Below are 17,272 nucleotides of genomic sequence, written 5' to 3'. Positions count from 1 at the left end.
TTCTTATTTTTGCCTTTAAAAAAGAGAAGATAACCAGTGTGCTGACAGCCCAGTGTCATCTGACAACTAGAATGTTTTACATTATTAGAATAAAGTTATGGGGACTTCTTTGGCAGTCCAGGGCTTAGGACTTGATGCTTTCACTGCTATGGCCCCAGGTTCAATCCCTGGTCAGAGAATGAAGATTCCTTAAGTGCCCACGCAGTGCGGCCATTAAAAAGAAAATAAAGTATACAGAAATGAGTTTTAGGCTTGTAATGTTCCATCCAGTAAGTAACTTGGCAGTGACCTGATTATAATTTAAACATTTTTGGTGACATTAATTATTAAATATAAGTGATCAGGTGTTCCCTTTCTCCTTTTCCATCACATCTCTGTTACGTATGGGTTTAGACACATAATGTTTTATCTTTTATTACCATGTATAAATTGTGTTTATAGCAACAACTTAGGAAATGGCAAGCTTTTAATGGACAGAGGAACCTGATGGGCTACAGTCCATGCGGTCGAAGAAGAGTTGGACATGACTTAGCAACTGAGCACATACACACAGGTATTTAAATCTAGGTCCGGATCATGGTATGCTGCAATCCATGGGGTCGCAGAGTTGAACATGACTGGGCGACTGAATAACAATAACCGGATCATGGTAGTAATTTTTTGGCCAGGAGAGGGAGCTGAAGTCACTGATACGTGACTCCATCTAAGCTGGTTTTCAGTTTCATCAAGGCCCAAAGAAAGTAAAAAAGCCTTTCTGACAGAGATCATGATTAGAGTTCACAAAGAAGAAATACAAATGACCAAGAAGCATATAAGAAGCATTTTTATTCTGATGCATAATCAAGGGAATTCAGATTAAAATGATATACTACTTTTTTTTAACCTATCAAATAGGAAGGTGGTGGTCTCTAAAACTGCTGATGGAAGTGCATTGGGCCCAAGTTTTCTGGGAGGTATTTTGCCACTACATATCAAAAAACCTTAAACTGTCCTTTCATTCAGTAATTCTAGGAATTTCTCTTAAGAGGGGAAAAATAGAGATAGAAAAATTTGTGAACAAAGATATTCATTGTAGCATTATTTATACAAGTAAGAATTGGGAATAAACTTGAATGAGCAGTGAGATTAATGGGTAAATTATGGCATATTTAAGGGTGAGTTGTTATTACAGCCATTAAACAATATTTTAAAAGAACTTTTAGTATCTTAGAACGTTGTATGTGTTGTGTATGTGCTCGGTTGCTCAGTTGTGTCCGACTCTTTTGCAACCCCCATGGACTGTAGCCTGCCAAACGCCTCTGTCCATGGGGTTTTCCAGGCAAGAATGTTGAGTATATGATAAATGAAAAATTCAGGATATAGAGATATATAAGGTGGATTCTAAATATATAAAAGAAAGAATGTATATGTATATTTTACACACATGGAACCATGCAGAGTTAGGGGTGCTGACGTCCATGCAATAGAAAATACACATATAATTTTAGAGTAGATCCTCTGTATCTGCAGCTCTACATCCAGGGATTCAGCTGAGTGTAGTAAGTATTGATTGGGGGAAATCCGAGTGTAAGTGGACCAGTTCAAACCTGTATTGTTCAAGGGTCAGCTGTACACACATAGGTAAAAGAATAAAAGAACTATACCAGCAAGCCTTACTGAGTCTCTTAGGGACTGTCAGCCAATTGTCATGTCTTAGTTGGCACCAGGGGATGTTTTGAGGTGAGGCAGTTATCTTAGAAGATGTTAACCTCATTGGGTGATGGTTGTATGGAGTTCGTTAAACTCTATTTTTGTGTACATTTGGAACATCATAATGAAATGTTTAAAATAAAATGAAAATGTTAACCTCAGAAATTTAAGGCCTCAGATGTCATTTCTATCTGGTAGGACCTCAGAAGGGACTTAATATACATGAACTTAAATACTTCTTGAGTATTCTTATCCCTAAATACCACTTGGTGATAAAGCATTCCATAACTTTCTATTCATCTTTTGTGGAAAAAAAAAGATCCACCTTTTCAAGTTTAAAAGCCTAATATATGGTACCAAGATTTGGTGAATAGATTAGTATTTAATATTGGTACACTGTCTGATTTTGATCATAGTGCCCCTTGGCTTTCATTTCATGTTTTTCAGCTGAAGATGATTGATTTTAAAATGTAATCTGCAGTGAAATCTCCTTCAGTCTCTTAGTCATTCCATTTACGTACACTTCTCTGGATCTTTGTCAGCATTGCTTTGTTTTTCTAGGTTTATGGTAACCAATCAGAATTGCATTTCAGATACAGCTTAACTATGATTTATTAGGTTAGGAAAATATGTTCTATTCACAGTCTTTTCCTTGTTGTCAGTAGAATGTGCAGTCCCACCCCTCTGCATGCAAAAATCCCATTGTCTTTAGGCAACATTCTGTAATTATCCAAAGATTTCTTTTTTGACGGGAAGCCATGCATCCTTTAGGTACAACTTAGATTTTTTTCCTGTAAATGCTTTACTTTTCACTTTTTCATGCTGCACTGTTAATACCTGCCATTTTCCTGCCTGTAGTATTTTAGCCGCCTATATCTCAGAGGGCTCTTAGAGGTAATTCAGAGTAAGAATCACCCCCTTCAGTTAGTTCTGGTCTGGAGCTTAGAAAGCTTGTCATTATGTTAGCTGAAATGTGTCCCTCTGCAGTTTCCACTCTGGGCCTAATTTTGTCTACACAGGAACTGCCTGGAGCACCTCTAGTTTCTCTTCTGCTAGAAAGCCTTGCAGATAGATATTTAGACAGCTTTCATGCTTGCAGAGTATTCTCTCAACTAAAAATAAATCTTTGTTTTTGCAAATGTTTCTTATTTGATAACACAAATCCTTTCCACCTCTCAGTTTCCTTATTTTTCCAGTTCATTGTAGTATTTCACTATCAGGAAGCTCATCACTCCATCTGCAAAATGGGAAATTCTCTGTGTATCTTTCATATAATTTATGAAAATGTTAAATATAGCCTTTTGAAAACATTACCTAAGATCAGTGCTTGTACTTCATGTGGGGAAGTACCTCAGCATCGATCCACCCATAATTTCTGTCTCACCCAATCTAGACGTGCCTCCTTAGTGCAGTAGGTGGTGTGCAGTCTCATAAATCACGCCCTTTCCATGGTAAATACTCTCAACTGTGCGGTCACTCAGGCTTTTTAAAAACAGCTGTTTATTTAGAATCTTACCAAGACTTGTAAAAGCCTACATAAATTATATTCAATACTTTCTCCTCAGAGAGTTTGGATTGACTGGTGTGGTGTGATTTCATCTTTCAGAAGCCATGTTTGTCTTTTCCTCAGAAGGTTATTTATGCTGATATGTCTTCTGATCTCATCCTCTAGTAGAGATTTGCCAGTTTGACCGAATTGAAGCTTACAGCAAGAGCCCTTCTCTTGAGTAGATGGGAGTTATATCTATCTTTATCTGTGTATCTATACATACCTTATTTATTTGGCTTTTCTAACTGTGGAACTCGGGCCCAATTGTCGTGGCGTGCAGGCTTAGTTGCTCCATAGCGTGTGGGATCTTAGTTCTCCAACCAGGGATTGAACCCACATCCCCTGCATTGCAAGGTGGATTCTTTTCTTTTTTTTTTTTTAATGTTTTTATTTTTGGTTGTCCTGGTTTTTTGTTGTGCATGTGGGCTTTCTCTAGTTGTGGCAGGTAGGGGCTACTCTTTGTTGCAGCTTCTCCTTGTGGTGGCTTCTCTTGTTGCAGAACACAGACTCTAGAGTACTTGGGCTTCAGTAGTTGCAGTACTCAGGCTCCATAGTCATGGTATATGGGCTTAGTTGCTCCCAGGCATGTGGAATCTTCCTGGATCAGGGATCAGATCCATGTCCCCTGCATTGGCAAGCAGATTCTAATTTACTGTACCATTAGGGAAGGCAAGGCAGATTCTTATTAGACCTCCAGGGAAGTCCCCAGAGATTACTTCTAAAATGCAGAGAATACTTTGGGGTTCCATGACTACCTAACATCTGATATATTAGTTTGGAAGCATCTTGTTTGTTTAATGATGAATTTGATTCATTCTCAGTGATTTTTAGACTTTTAAAGAGTAATTTAGAAATAGCTTTCTTCCTCATATCTTCTTCAGTAGGTATTGAAACTAATTACAGTTAGGTCTGTCAGCTGTCTTGCTGTTGTCACTGTTTAGACCCTGTTTATCAAGTGCTCCATCAGTCTTTATTCAGCATCTGGCTTTTTCTATGTTTAAACCACCTCTCTGTGGCTTTGCATTTTCTTGCAAGATTTTTAATTGTTTTGCCTACATAGGCCTTAGTGCTCCTGATCAGCTATAGTTTATGATATTTTGTTGCCTTTTCTCACTTTTTGTTGTTTATTTTGAGCAAAGTTATTCTCTCTCTGCACCTCCCTTCCTTCTCCCTGCCATGCTACTTAAGGATTTAAACATTTTGGTTGAGCATCTGACTTCTTTGCTTTCTTACAGTCAAGTATTTTTACAGTCCATCTCCATGCTTTGTGTTAAACATTTGCTTTATGCATTTATTTATTTTTGGCTGCACTTGGTCTTTGTTGCTGTGCATGGGTGTTCTCCAGTTGCGGAGAGCACAGGCTACTCCGGTCGCGGCGCTTAGCCTTCTCACGGCTGTGGCTTCTTTCGTTGGGGAGGACAGGCTCCAGCGTGCACAGGCTTCAGTAGTCGTGGCACGTGGCCTCAGTGGTCATGCTCCAGGCTCTAGAGCACAGGCTCAGTAGTTGTGGCACACAGGCTTAGTTGCTCCACAACATGTGGGATCTTCCCGGATCAGGGATCACACCCGCGTCTCCTGCATTGGCAGGCGGATTCTTAACCCCTGAGCCACCAGAGAAGCCCCTCTCTTGTTTTCTATATGAGGCAACTGAGAGCAGTGAAATCACTTGTCCAAAGTTACATAGCTACGTGGTGTTAGAACTAAAAGTTGAATCCCAATCTAGCATTAATTATACAAGTCTGTTGATTGTGAGGGGATAGACTCCTCTAATCACATCTGTAATATATTGGACCATATACAAACAAAAAAATTGATTGATAGGGGCAAAAATAAAATGATCAATCTGGCTGGGAATGCGTAGCCTGATCAGCATCTTTTTTCCTGTTCAGCACGTACTTGTCCTCTCAGATCTTGTGTTTGTGAACCAGGGTGTTTTACTTTGTGCTCTGGGTAGAACTGGGGATGACAATGCCAAGATTTTCCTCTTTGAACTACCCTTTTACAGAAGCCTTGCCAACCATCTGTTATAATGTTCTTTGAGCAGAGTATAATGCTGCTGCTACTTTTGTTTAAGCTTTTGAAATAATAGTACATTCCAATCCTATCTCACTGAAGATAACCCTTCCAGGAATAGGATTTTGTATTCTTTAAACTCTTCATTGACGTACTGATGTCCTAGTTTGTATCATTCCTATAGATGACTGATTTTTATCTATGACCTGTTGTATCTTCCTCATTTCATTCTTACATAGAATATTTTAGAATAACTTGAATTTGATGAGAACCTAACTTTTGCTTATATATACTGTTGGCAATAAGGTTGCAAATCTAACATGAAGGCATATTAGTCCTCTGAGGTAGTCTCTCAAGGGGAAATAAATGGCAAAATTATGGCTTGTCGTCTTCTCCTGATGTTTTTATAAGTAGTTTAACACACACACAAACATATATATATATATACACACATATATATTTTGCACATCATAATTGTTTAGAAATTGTTATTTTGGCTTCATCCTTTTTTTTTTAAACAGCTTTACTGATTATTCATTTCACATATCATAAAATGTACCTGTTTAAAACTACATAATTTTTTTTAGTGTGTTCACAGAGTTGTGCATCGATCACCACAAACTAATTTTAGAACACCCCTAAAAGAAACCCTGTATCTTTTAGTAGTTGGTCTCTGTTTCCTTTTGTCCCTTAGCCCCTGGAAGCCACTAATCTGCTTTCTGTCTCTATGATTTGCCTATGCTGGACATATCATACAAATGGAATCAAACAGTATGGGCTCTTTTGTGACTAGCTTCTTTCACTTAGCAGGTTTTCAAGGTTCATATTATATGGATATATATTCCATTATATGGATATACCCCATTTTGCTTATCCAATGATTAGGTGATAAACGTTTCAACTGTTTACATCTTAATAATAGGCTATTATTGATAATGCTGCTGTAGCCATTTTTGTACAAGTTTAAAAATTTTTATTTATTTATTTTTGGCTGTGATGGGTCTTTGTTGCTGTATGTGCTCTGTTGCTTTGTTGCTGTCTTTGTTGCTGCTCTCCAGTTGCAGTGAGCAGGGGCTATTCTCCAGTGGTAGTCCGTGGGCTTCTCATTGTGGTGGCTTCTCTTTTTGTGGCGCACTGGCCCTAGGGCTTGAGGGCTTCAGTAGTTTCGGCTGGTGGGCTCTAGAGTGTGCAGGCTTCAGTAGTTGTGGCGAGCGGGCTCAACAGTTGTAGCACACAGATCCTGATTGCCCTGTGGCATGTGGAGCAACCAGCTTAGTTGCTCCACAGCATGTGGGATCTTCCTAGACCAGGGATTGAAACCGCATCTCCTGCACTGGCAAGTGGATTCTTAACCACTGGACCACCAGGGAGGTCCTCTTGTACAAGTTTTTGTTTAGCCACTTTTCAGTTCTCTTGGAAATATACCTAGGAGTTGAATTGCTAGGTTATATGGTAACTTTAACTTTTTGAGGAGCCAAACTATTTTCCAAAGCAGCTATACCGTTTTACACTTCCACCAGCAGTGTGTGACGGTTCTAGTTTCTCCAGATTTTTCTCAATACTTAGAATTGTCTGTCATTTTGATTATAGTCATGCTAGTGGGTGTGAAGTGGTATCTCATCGTGGTTTTGATAGCAAATGATGATAAGGTCTTCTCATCTGCTTATTAGCCCTTTGTGTATCTTTGGAGAAATGTCTGTTTCTGTTATAGTCTTTGCCATTTTTAAACTGGATTGTCTTTTATTGTTGAATTCTAGGAGTTCTTTATATATTCTGGATACAAGTTCCTTGTCACATATGAATTTCAAATATTTTCTTTCATTTCATGGGTTGTTTTCACTTTTTTGATGGGATCCTTTAATGCACAGAATTTTACAATTTTGAGGAAATTCAATCCATCTATTTTTTCTTGTCATTTGTGCTTTTGGTGCCATGTCTAAAAATCATTGTGTAACTCAAGATAATGAAAATTCACTCTTTTTTTTTTTTCCCCTAGAAATTTTATGGTTTTAACTCTTACATTTAGGTCTGTGATTCATTTTGAGTTGATTCTTGTATATTGTGTGAAATAAGGATCCAACTTCTGCATGTGAATATCCAGTTGCCGCAGGACCTTTTGTTAAGAAGACTGTCCAACCTCAACTTCTACCTCCCCTGCCTCTCACTGAATGTTTTGTCACCCGTGTCAAAAATCAGTTGACTATAAGTATGAGGGTTTATTTCTGGTTTATATTCCATTTTATATATATATATGTTCTTAGACCAGTACCACACTGTTTTGATTTTTATAGCTTTGAATTAGGTTTTGAAATCAGGAAGTGTGAGTCCTTCAACTTTATTCTTCCTTGTCAAGATTGTTTTAGATATTCTGTAATTGAATTGAATTTGTAGATCAATTTAGGGAGTATTGCCATCTTAACAAGGGCACATCTTCTGGTCCCTGAACATGGGATGTCTTTCCACTTAATTAGTACTTCCTTAACTTCTTGAGACAATTTTTATAGTTTTCAGATGTTAAATTTTATACTTTTTCTGTTGAATTTATTTCTAAATATTTTTCGATGCTGTTGTACATGGAATTTTCTTAATTTCATTTCAGATTGTTGCTGTTGTATCAAAATAGAAGTGATATTTATTTGTATAGTGATCTTGAATTCTGTAACATTGATGGATATGTTTATTCGCTCTAATAGTTTATTTGTGGGTTGTTTTTTTACAAGATTTTACACGATTATATCACATACACATAGAAGTATTTTACTTCTCTCTTTGTAACCTGAAAGTTTCTAATTTCTTTTTCTTGCCTAATTGCCCTGCCTAGAATTTCTAGTACAATATTGTATAGAAGTGGTGAGAACAGACATTCCTTGTTTTGTTCCTGACTTTAGGGAGAAAGTATTCAGCCTTTCTCTATTAAATATGATGTTGGCTGTGGGTTTTTCATAGATAACTTTTTCAGGTTAAGAAAGTTTCCTCAATTCCTGTGTGTTTTTATTGTGAAAGAGTGTTGGATTTTGTAGTATGTTAATTGACTTTCAGATAGTAAACCAATCTTGAATTCCTGGAATTAATCACATTTAGCAAAGGAGTACAGTACTTTTTATATGTTGCTGGATTCTTTGTTAGTGTTTTGTTGAGGAGTTTTACATCTATATCCAAAAATGATACTGGTCTTTTTTTTTTTTTTTTATGATATCTTTGTCTGGTTTTGGTATCAGGGTAATAACTGCCATATTAAATGAGTTGAGATGTGTTTTGACTTTATCTTGAAATAATTTTGCCTTAATTTAAAAACAAAATTATTTATTTTTAAAATTTTGACTGTGCTGGGTGTTTGTTGGGGCTTCCCTGGTAGCTCAATTGGTCAAGAATCCGCCTGCCTTGCAGGAGACCCTGGTTTGATTCCTGGTTCGGGAAGGTCCCCTGGGGAAGGGTTAGGCTACCCATTCCAGTATTCTTGGGCTTCCCTTGTGGCTCAGCTGGTAAAGAATCCATCTACAGTGCGGGAGACCTGGGTTTGATCCCTGGGTTGGGACGATCCCCTGGAGAAGGGAAAGGCTACCCACTCCAGTATTCTGGCCTGGAGAATTCCATGGAAATACATAGTCCATGGGGTCGCCAAGAGTTGAACACGGCTGAGCAACGTTCACTTTCACTTGGGTCTTTGTTGCTGTGGGAGGACTTTCTAGAGAAAAGTCCTTAACAACTCTCTAGGTGCTATGCTCTGACTTCTCAATGTGAGTGGCTTCTCTTGTGGAACATGAGCGCTAGGAAGCAAGGGCTTCAGTAGTGGGGCTCATGGGCTTAGTTGCTTCATAGCATGTGGAATCTTCCAGGACCAGGGATTAAACCTGTGTCTTCTGCATTGGCAGGTGAATTTTTAACCACTGGACCACCAGACAAGTCCAGTTTTGGCTTAATTTTGCACATTCATTTAGCAACAGTAAATTCTAATTCCCTTATTACTAAATGGAGACAATAGTTAATACCGACTAATGTTTTAGAAATGATGAGTTATTGAATTCATGGCAATTACAAGAAATGTAGAAGCCTTCCCATAGGCAGTACCAAATATTTGAGAATGAAAGGGAGATGTACAATTAACTATAATTGGACTAGATCACAAATTTTCATTTTTCTTGACCTTTTTTCCCTGTCTTGAGACATTTAGGGTAGAGATTTCAAGTCTGGCACTTTAAGTCTTTGTCTCCTACTTGGTTCCCTTAACCTCTTCTGTTAGTTTTGTTTTGGAGTACTTGTTACCTCATTCTAGTTACGGCATAAAGAACACCTAATTTTAGCATTCTTGGAGGAGTCTATACAAGCTTCCCAAAAGGGCCAGAAGAGAGTTGAATGGAAAGCATCAAACACTAAAATTTTGTTGATCTCTTACTACTTCTTTGCTTTGAATTATTAACTATTTAAAATACCAATGAATAGAAGGGATTTTTTTTTTTTTTGGCCACCACATAGCTTATGATGGTGACCTAGTATTTTTTTCCAGAGGTACTACAGTGTTTAGCATCCAGTAGACACTCAGTAAATGTTTGTGAATGATTGGTAATTAGTAATAAGACTTGAAGGGGATATTTAGTTTTATTGAAAATCAAAGAAAGTTACTCAGGGCAGGAATACAAGTGTTACTGTTGTCATGTTATAAAAATTGAATGCCCTAGCCTAAATGTTACCAGCAAGATCACATTTTGATACTGTTGCCATAGAGATTCTAGGGCATGTGAGTAGCTTCTTCCCTCCTCTACACAGAAGGATTTTTTTTCTTCTTTAAAAAAAAACTATTTATTTGGCTGCACTGGGTTTTAGTGCAGTGAGCCAGGTCTTTAGTCTCGGTATATGGAGTCTAGTACCCTGACCAGGGATGGAACCCAGGCCTCCTGCATTGGGAACATGAAGTTTTATCCAGTGGGCCACCAGGGAAGTCCTGGATTTTTTTCTTCTTTATACCACAAAAGATACAGTTTCATTAGGTTATTTTATTTTTTTTGTTCTACTGGTTCAAGTTAGAGCTAGATCATTTGAGACAAATTTTGTTAGATACATTTGTTTCTAAATTTGATTGTGAGAATTAATTTGGAATATGGCTGAAAATACTGAATATTATGTTCTTTTTGTCTGATTCAGAAATGAAAAAGTTTGCTGTTAAGAAAATTTTATATGATTTCTTAGTAAATGAGTGACAGAGATAAAACTGGGACTTTAGCATTTCCTGAATTCCGGTCATGTTCTCTCAGTAGTTTATGGTCTCATTTATAATTTTGTACCCACAACAGTTTTTACATTAGATGTTTTCAGGTTTCATCATCTGTATAAGGGGACTGTATTCAGGTATTCATATTTATCTATAAATGATCTAAAGCAGTGCATCTCCTAAAATACTCTCAAGATGTGGGGTTGTCCAGAGCAGCTTGTCAGAAAAAGGGTATCTCTCTGAAGGACTCATTCTCTATCTTGAAAAAATGAGAATTTCACTCTTTAAATATATTTGTGTTTATTTTAACAAGAGTATGTCTGATTTTACTACAGTCTTTGATTAAATCACCACTCCAGCAATATGTCTCCTGCCTATTGAGTGGCTTCAGTTACTTTCTAGTCCATAGCTGTAGGCTCCACACTGTCCCTGAGAACCCAGTTCAGGTATCCAGGAATCAATGAATTAAAAAGTAATGTTTCTTTCCAAGAATGGTGTGCCTCTCTATTGGAAGGAACAGGTGTGGTGTGCTGTTTCCGTAATCCCTAGGTTTGCTGCGCCAGCAGAGCAGGACTCCAGAAGTTGCGTATGACTTTAGACTCAGCAACTCACTTAAAAAAACTTTTTTTAAATGCCTTTTGCCTTGGACACATGTTGCCCCCTTTTCTCTTTGAATATTTTTTTTCTCCTTCTGACTTTGTATCAGGCCCCCCACAACTTGGCTGCTGACAGCTGCCTTGAAGTTCTGCATGTTTACCTTTATGAATCATTTGGAAAAGAAGCCAGGCAATCTCTTAGGAACTTTGGTGCACATTCTGACATTTATTATGTGATACAATGTGTAGGTTCTAGGCAGATTGCTTCATTTGACATTGCCTCATGTGCAAAGTTAGTATATTAAAATACTCCTTTTGTTATGTTTGGTCAACAAACTTCTTTGGTTAATTCTTTGAGAATTTAAGAATGTTCTCTACTGAAGTTCAAATAATTAGAATTAAATATAACTTACCTGACTAATCAGTTTATTTAATCAGTAATTTTTTTTATTTGTTTAACTCCTTGAGAAACTTTATTATAATCCTGTAAAGTTCTGGTTAGACTGCATGTATTAGAAATCGGTGTTTGTGTAGCTACTTTGAAATCTGGTACTGCGGAGGAGAAAACCATCCATCTTTGATGTTAAGTTTTAACATAGCTGATGGCCTTGGGAGAACATGACTTGTTTCTTTAAGTGATACAGTTGCATACATTTGTATTTTAGTACTGTCTTCCTCAGTATCCCCCAATAAATTATTTCCTGATTTAGGAGTGTGTTCAGGGTTAACCTGTAACTTTAGTTACTGTTCTCACTCCATGGACTGTTCCCAACTCCATGGACTGTATCCTGGTGGGCTCCTCCATCCATGGAATTTTCCAGGCAAGAACACTGGAGTGGGTTGCCATTTCCTTCTCCAGGGGATCTTCCCTGCATCACCCCACCCAGGGATCAAGCCTTCGTCTCCCACACTGTAGGCAGACTCTCTACTGGCTGATCCACCAGGGAAACCACTGTTCCCATCACTAAGGGTTAAACGTGAGGCTGCGTGTGACTAGTATTTGTTCTCAATGGGTTATTGGATCACTTCTGTGGTGAGATGGTAAGATAATATCTTTGTGTAAATTCCAGAGTCTATATCTTTTGTATGAGGAAGAAAATTATCTTGTTTTTAGATGGGACTGTGAAAGTAAGAGATACCATGCATTCTTATAATACTTTGTCACTGACAGGTTTTTCAGATGCCTTAAGTTGCTTAATCTTACTGCAAATTTGTTGCTATTGGGCTGAGTACATAAGAGTATATGATATTCTGGATTAGCTGGGACCTTCATTTAATGAAAACAATCTTTGAGCTCTATAGTCATTGTCATCAATGTGAGGATTTTCTCTTTACTTACCTTTGGCCAAATCTTGATACTTGTCAAACTGAATTGGTAGTATTGTTCAGGTTTACCTGCATCATGTTTGCACTTCTTATTCGCCAGTTGGTGAGTAGCATGTTTCCGGTGGGAAGCTATAATTCTGGAATGCAGGTGATGTGGTGGGGAAACTGAGAATTGGAGACTGACATACAGATTCCAGTCTGTGTTCCAGCTTTGGCTTTGGGCAGTCTCCTTGCTATTTTTTCTTGGCTTTCTGATGATAAAATCTGGAGGTTGAACTAGATGGTCTTCCATATTCTTTCTGATATCCCAAATTCTTTAAATTTCCCAGTTTTGGTTCAGTTTATCCTTAATAAAGGATATTCTACTTTCTACTTAATATTTAGCTTGCTGAATACTAACACGAGAGCATGCACCAATTTCGGTTTAAAGATGTTTCTTTCATGATATATATCAATTTTAATATTTTAAATAGTTTGATATGTTCATTTCTTTGATATCTGGACTAGGTCCCTGGGATGCAATGGCAAATAACAGAAATGGCGGGGGGGGTCTCTGTTCTTTTGAAACTAGATGGTTTAGGCTTTAGGACTTTCTCCTGAATTATTTTAATACTTTCTTTTTTTAAAGTACAAAACAAAATAATCCCTTGTCCTTTGAGATTAGTTTACCATTTGAAATAGTGAATTTAAAAAAAAATTATTTTAATTTTGGCTGTGCTGGGTCTTTGTTGCTTTACGTGGGCTTTCTCTAATTGTGGCAAGTGGGGGATACTCTTCAGTGTGTTGCAGGGGCTTCTTGTTGCGGTGGCTTCTCTTTTTGCCCTGCACAGGCTCCAGGGCACTTGATCTTCAGTAGTTGTGGTGCATGGGCTTAGTTGCTTGACCGACACATGGAATTTCCACAAAGCAGGAATTGAACTTGTGTACCCTGTATTGGCAGGTGGATTCTTAACCACTGGACCACCAGGGAAGTTTGGGAAAATTCCTTTATTACTGTTTTCTTGAAGGGAAGATAAGTTAGAGGTGGATTGAAGGAGAGGAATGAACAAGGTTTGGTGGTGAGGAGGGATGGTCCTTTTTTACATGGCAGAAATAACACATAGATAAAGAATGGATGGGTAAAGAGTTGTATATAAGAGGGAAGTGATGTAAAATATAATATAAATAAAGTATTATAATACAAATACTCTAAAATATAAGAAAGTTATAATTATGTTTTTGACTTTAGGTATAGCCAACCTAGTGCAAATTGGTGTAATATATGTTTGTTGTTACATTGGTCTTATGTAGCTGGAAGTCCCAATATTTGTCTTGCAAATGTCAGAATTGTTCAATATAATTATTTAATGCTGTCACCAAGAACCAGGGTTCTAGCCAACTCTCCATTCTGTGCCCTTTGATGTTGGTGGCGTCTTCAGACTTGATGTAAGGTGACTGGAGTGGTTTGAAGTGTCATGTTCAGCATTACCTGAAGAGGGGCTGTTTCTTCCTCATCTCATTTTAGGATGGAAGCAGCTTTTCTCACAATTCTGTATTCCATTGGGCTTCCACTCATGTCTCATTGGCCAGGATTACATTTCTTGCCCATTCCCAACCAATCTCTGGTAAAGAGAATGGGTTAAAACTAATTTCACTGAGATAGAGTGGATATTGGAAGAGAGCCAACCACTATGAGTATTTCAAGAATGATTTGAAAAATGAGTAGTATATGTGTGTGTGTTTAATCAGTCTTGACATCCACTGTGTTTTGGGGGGAAATTTTTAAAAAATATATTTCTCTAAGATTTTTGTGTCTGTGTAGTGGCTCACCTTTGAATTTCCCCATTTGTAAAAATTGGGGTCTGAGCAGTAAGACATCTGATTTGAGAAAATGTAAAACAGACTGACTGACTTAAGTGCCATAAACATTTAAACAGGCTTACTATTGGGCTAAGCAATGAGAGAAGGGGAAAGTGGGAATTTATTTTTACCCAAAATGCATGTTTAAAAATTAGCATTTCCACTTTTTTCTTAATCATTGAAAAGAATGTATTTTATAAGCTTGGTTATTTGGAGGCCTAATTAAATCTGATACTTGAGTTTTCAGAATCGAAGCAACAGTAAACTGATTTTGTGGTGGGTATCTTTGAACATAATATTTAAGTATACACTGCAGAGGGCTATGCCTTATTTGGTATTTTTCATTCTGCTCATTTAGATTTCAGAATCTTCAGATTAGGGCTCTAGTTCGCCATCTATTGGTTTTAGAATTGTGTTTTTAACACCTTTTGCTATATTTTGTGGAATTACTATGTATGCAGAGATATGTGTGTATACGTTTTAAAAAAAATTAACCAATCTCTCCCCCCGCCCCGGGATTGTAAGTTAAAAAGTCAAGACTAGGATCTCTTTCGGAGGTATATACAGATATGTATACATCAAGAAAAATTCTTTGTATAATTTGACCCTGCAACTTTGTTTTGGTATTTAAGAACCATGATTATGATGGAGAATGTGATTTTAAGGGTACAAACGGGGACTCATGGAAACTTAGGTGTAGATGCTGTAGGAGCTGGTGCTGGAGTGTAACTCTGTGGGTGGGTAAACTATCAGGCTGTTTTTTGACTAACAGAAGTGACACATACCACCGGATACTGGTTCTGGTAAGCCACAAAACAGTACTGAGCATTTCTCATCTTCCTTTTTGGTAGTAGAGCATACCTTTCTCATCTGCTGCATTTGACAATTTAATTGTTGGAAACATTTTGTTGTTGTTGTCCTGTCATTTAAGGTAATATTTTGATGAATACCAGAGTTCCTTTTTTAAGTCTCTAAGTACTGGATTAATCTTTTGGCAACTTTTTCTTTGGTTTTAAAGGGTAGTGGCTTATAGTTGGTGTAAATGTGACACTTTGCATTGTACTGCTACATTTTTTTAATCTAGAAAAAGTTCCGTTATTTTAAGGCCCTATTTTGGAAAAGGACTAAAATACCGTACTGACAAACTGGTCATGAGGAATGATAAAGTGCCACCACTTTAAACCAAGTGGAAGTTTGCTTTTTGTTCTGAGATTTGGGTTTCTCTATGGAGTTCTTTGTTAAACTTTTAGCATAGCACTGAACTTCCTTTTGGTGGAGACAGGAAGCATAAATACTCATTGTGTAATGCCATTTGCCTGCTTTGGCGGATCTGCCAAGCCGTGACACCCAAAACCAGACGCGTGCTTCTTAGCGAAAACTACAGTTCCCAGCGGGCCCGGCGCTGGTGGGCCATCACTTCCCCTTCTCGCTCCGGGCTGGCCCTTCCCGGGCTGGTCCGGCGCGGGCTCCGGCTCGCGCCTGCGCAATGAGAACGTGCGCTATTTTTTTTTTTTTTTTTTTTTTTAACCCCGGCGGCTGCGGAGCGCGGCGCCGGGGCTAGTGCCCAGGCGTGCTGCAGTGTAGGGAGGCGGACTGCTATGCTAGGACAAAGGGCGGCGGGAAGCGCTTCACCAGTTAGGGAGCTCCCCACCCGACTCAGCGCACGTTTAGCCCTGGAATAGTGTGGTGCCCAAGACATAAGCCTATTTACTACCCAGTACAAACAGTTCTTGGCTCACGTCCTCTTGCTCTGTCGCGTCAGCCTTCCTTGCCCCTCAGCCGGCGCGCGGCCCCGCCAGCCCCAGCGCGGAGGGAATGTGACGGCGTCAGTGCCTCAGGTTAGCCTCGCCCCGGCCAGAGCGAAGGCCCGCTCCCGCCTGCCGCAGTGCCGCGTGCCGCAGCCGCATGTCTGGGAGCGGCGGGGTCCCGGCGCCGCGGCCTCCGCAGCTGGAGGCGCAGAAACAGCGGCCGCGGCGAGGAGCCATGACTGAGGCGGCGGCGGCCGCGCCTCCTGGCGGCTCGCGGGGGCGGCGCGGCGGGCGCCCCCTGGCGGCGCGCCGGGGCGGAGCGGGCCTTCGCCGCCGCAGCCGCAGCCGGCGGAGGCGCTGCTGTCCCTCCTCCCCGTGTCCCCGGCGCTCGCCCGCTCGCTCGCTCCATTCTCCCTCCGCTTCAGATTAAAGGGGGGGAGGGAAAAGAAGCTCGGCCGCCATTTTCCCAGTGCCGCCGCCACCGCCGCCACCGCTCGCCGAGCCGGCGGGAGAACCGAGCACCGTAGCGAAGCCGACTCGTCTCGCCGCGGCGGTGCGGGGGGCGGCCGGAGCGCGCTCCCCGGCCGGGAAGAGGCGTCCGGGGGCGGCGGCCGGGGTGCGGGCTCGGGCTGCAGACGGCGGCGCTTGTTTGTGCGGGGCGGGGGGGCGGCTTCACCCTTTGCCCCCGCCCGCCCGTCCTCCCGGCCGGGCTGTGGTCCCCGGCCGTGCCCAGGCCCCGCCGGAGCCGAGGAAGGCCGGAGAAAGGGCCCGAAAGAGAAGAAAAAGCGGCCGCTCCCCGCCGCCGCCTTCCCCTCCCCCTCCGCCTCGCCCCCCCGCCCGGAAAGTCAGGGCGGCTCCGGGCGCCGGGGGGGAGGAGAGCGGCGGGCCCGGGCCGGAGCCGCCGCCGCGCGCCCCCGCCCGCCGCCGGCCCTCGGCGCCCAGGCCGGGGGCTGTTTGCAAACTGCGCCCATTTTGTGGGGCTGAATCCGCCCGGGCAACGCTCTTCCATCACGTGGTAGGTGCTGGTGCTGCTGCTCCTCTCCTCCTCCTCCCGCTGCCCTTTCTCCTTCTCCTCGCTCTCCCTGTGGCTCCCATTTCTCCCTCTCTTTGTTAGTTGTAACTGGAAAGGCAGGGCAGGGCAGGAAAAATCCCCGGAACTTTAAATGGCCTCTCCGGGCTTCCCCGCAGCGGGTCCGGGGCTGGGAGTCGCCCCAAGGGCGGGGGTGTGCGGGGGCCCTTCCCCACCAGCTGCCGCCTCGTTCGCCAGCTTTTCCTTTGGCGTTCTATTTAAAAATGCGGCCTTAAG

At 40.8% G+C, this 17,272-nt stretch overlaps 1 protein-coding gene across 5 annotated transcripts in view; it reads left to right on the top strand.

Moving 5' to 3' along the window:
- Positions 1-17,272, top strand: part of KANSL1 (KAT8 regulatory NSL complex subunit 1) — a 172,291-nt gene that overhangs the window by 9,742 nt on the left and 145,277 nt on the right. Inside the window, exon 1 of one of the 5 annotated variants that reach the window (XM_061144290.1) lies at positions 16,864-16,981. The exons of the other annotated variants lie outside the window; for them this stretch is intronic. The gene's annotated coding sequence lies outside the window, so the exon portion shown is untranslated. Of the gene's footprint in view, positions 1-16,863; positions 16,982-17,272 lie in introns of those variants that run through there. 5 annotated transcript variants of the gene reach the window in all.

The sequence above is a fragment of the Dama dama genome, chromosome 5 (assembly GCF_033118175.1).
Source record: "Dama dama isolate Ldn47 chromosome 5, ASM3311817v1, whole genome shotgun sequence".
NCBI classification, from domain to species: Eukaryota; Metazoa; Chordata; class Mammalia; order Artiodactyla; family Cervidae; genus Dama; species Dama dama.
This window is presented reverse-complemented; position numbering and strand designations above follow the sequence as displayed.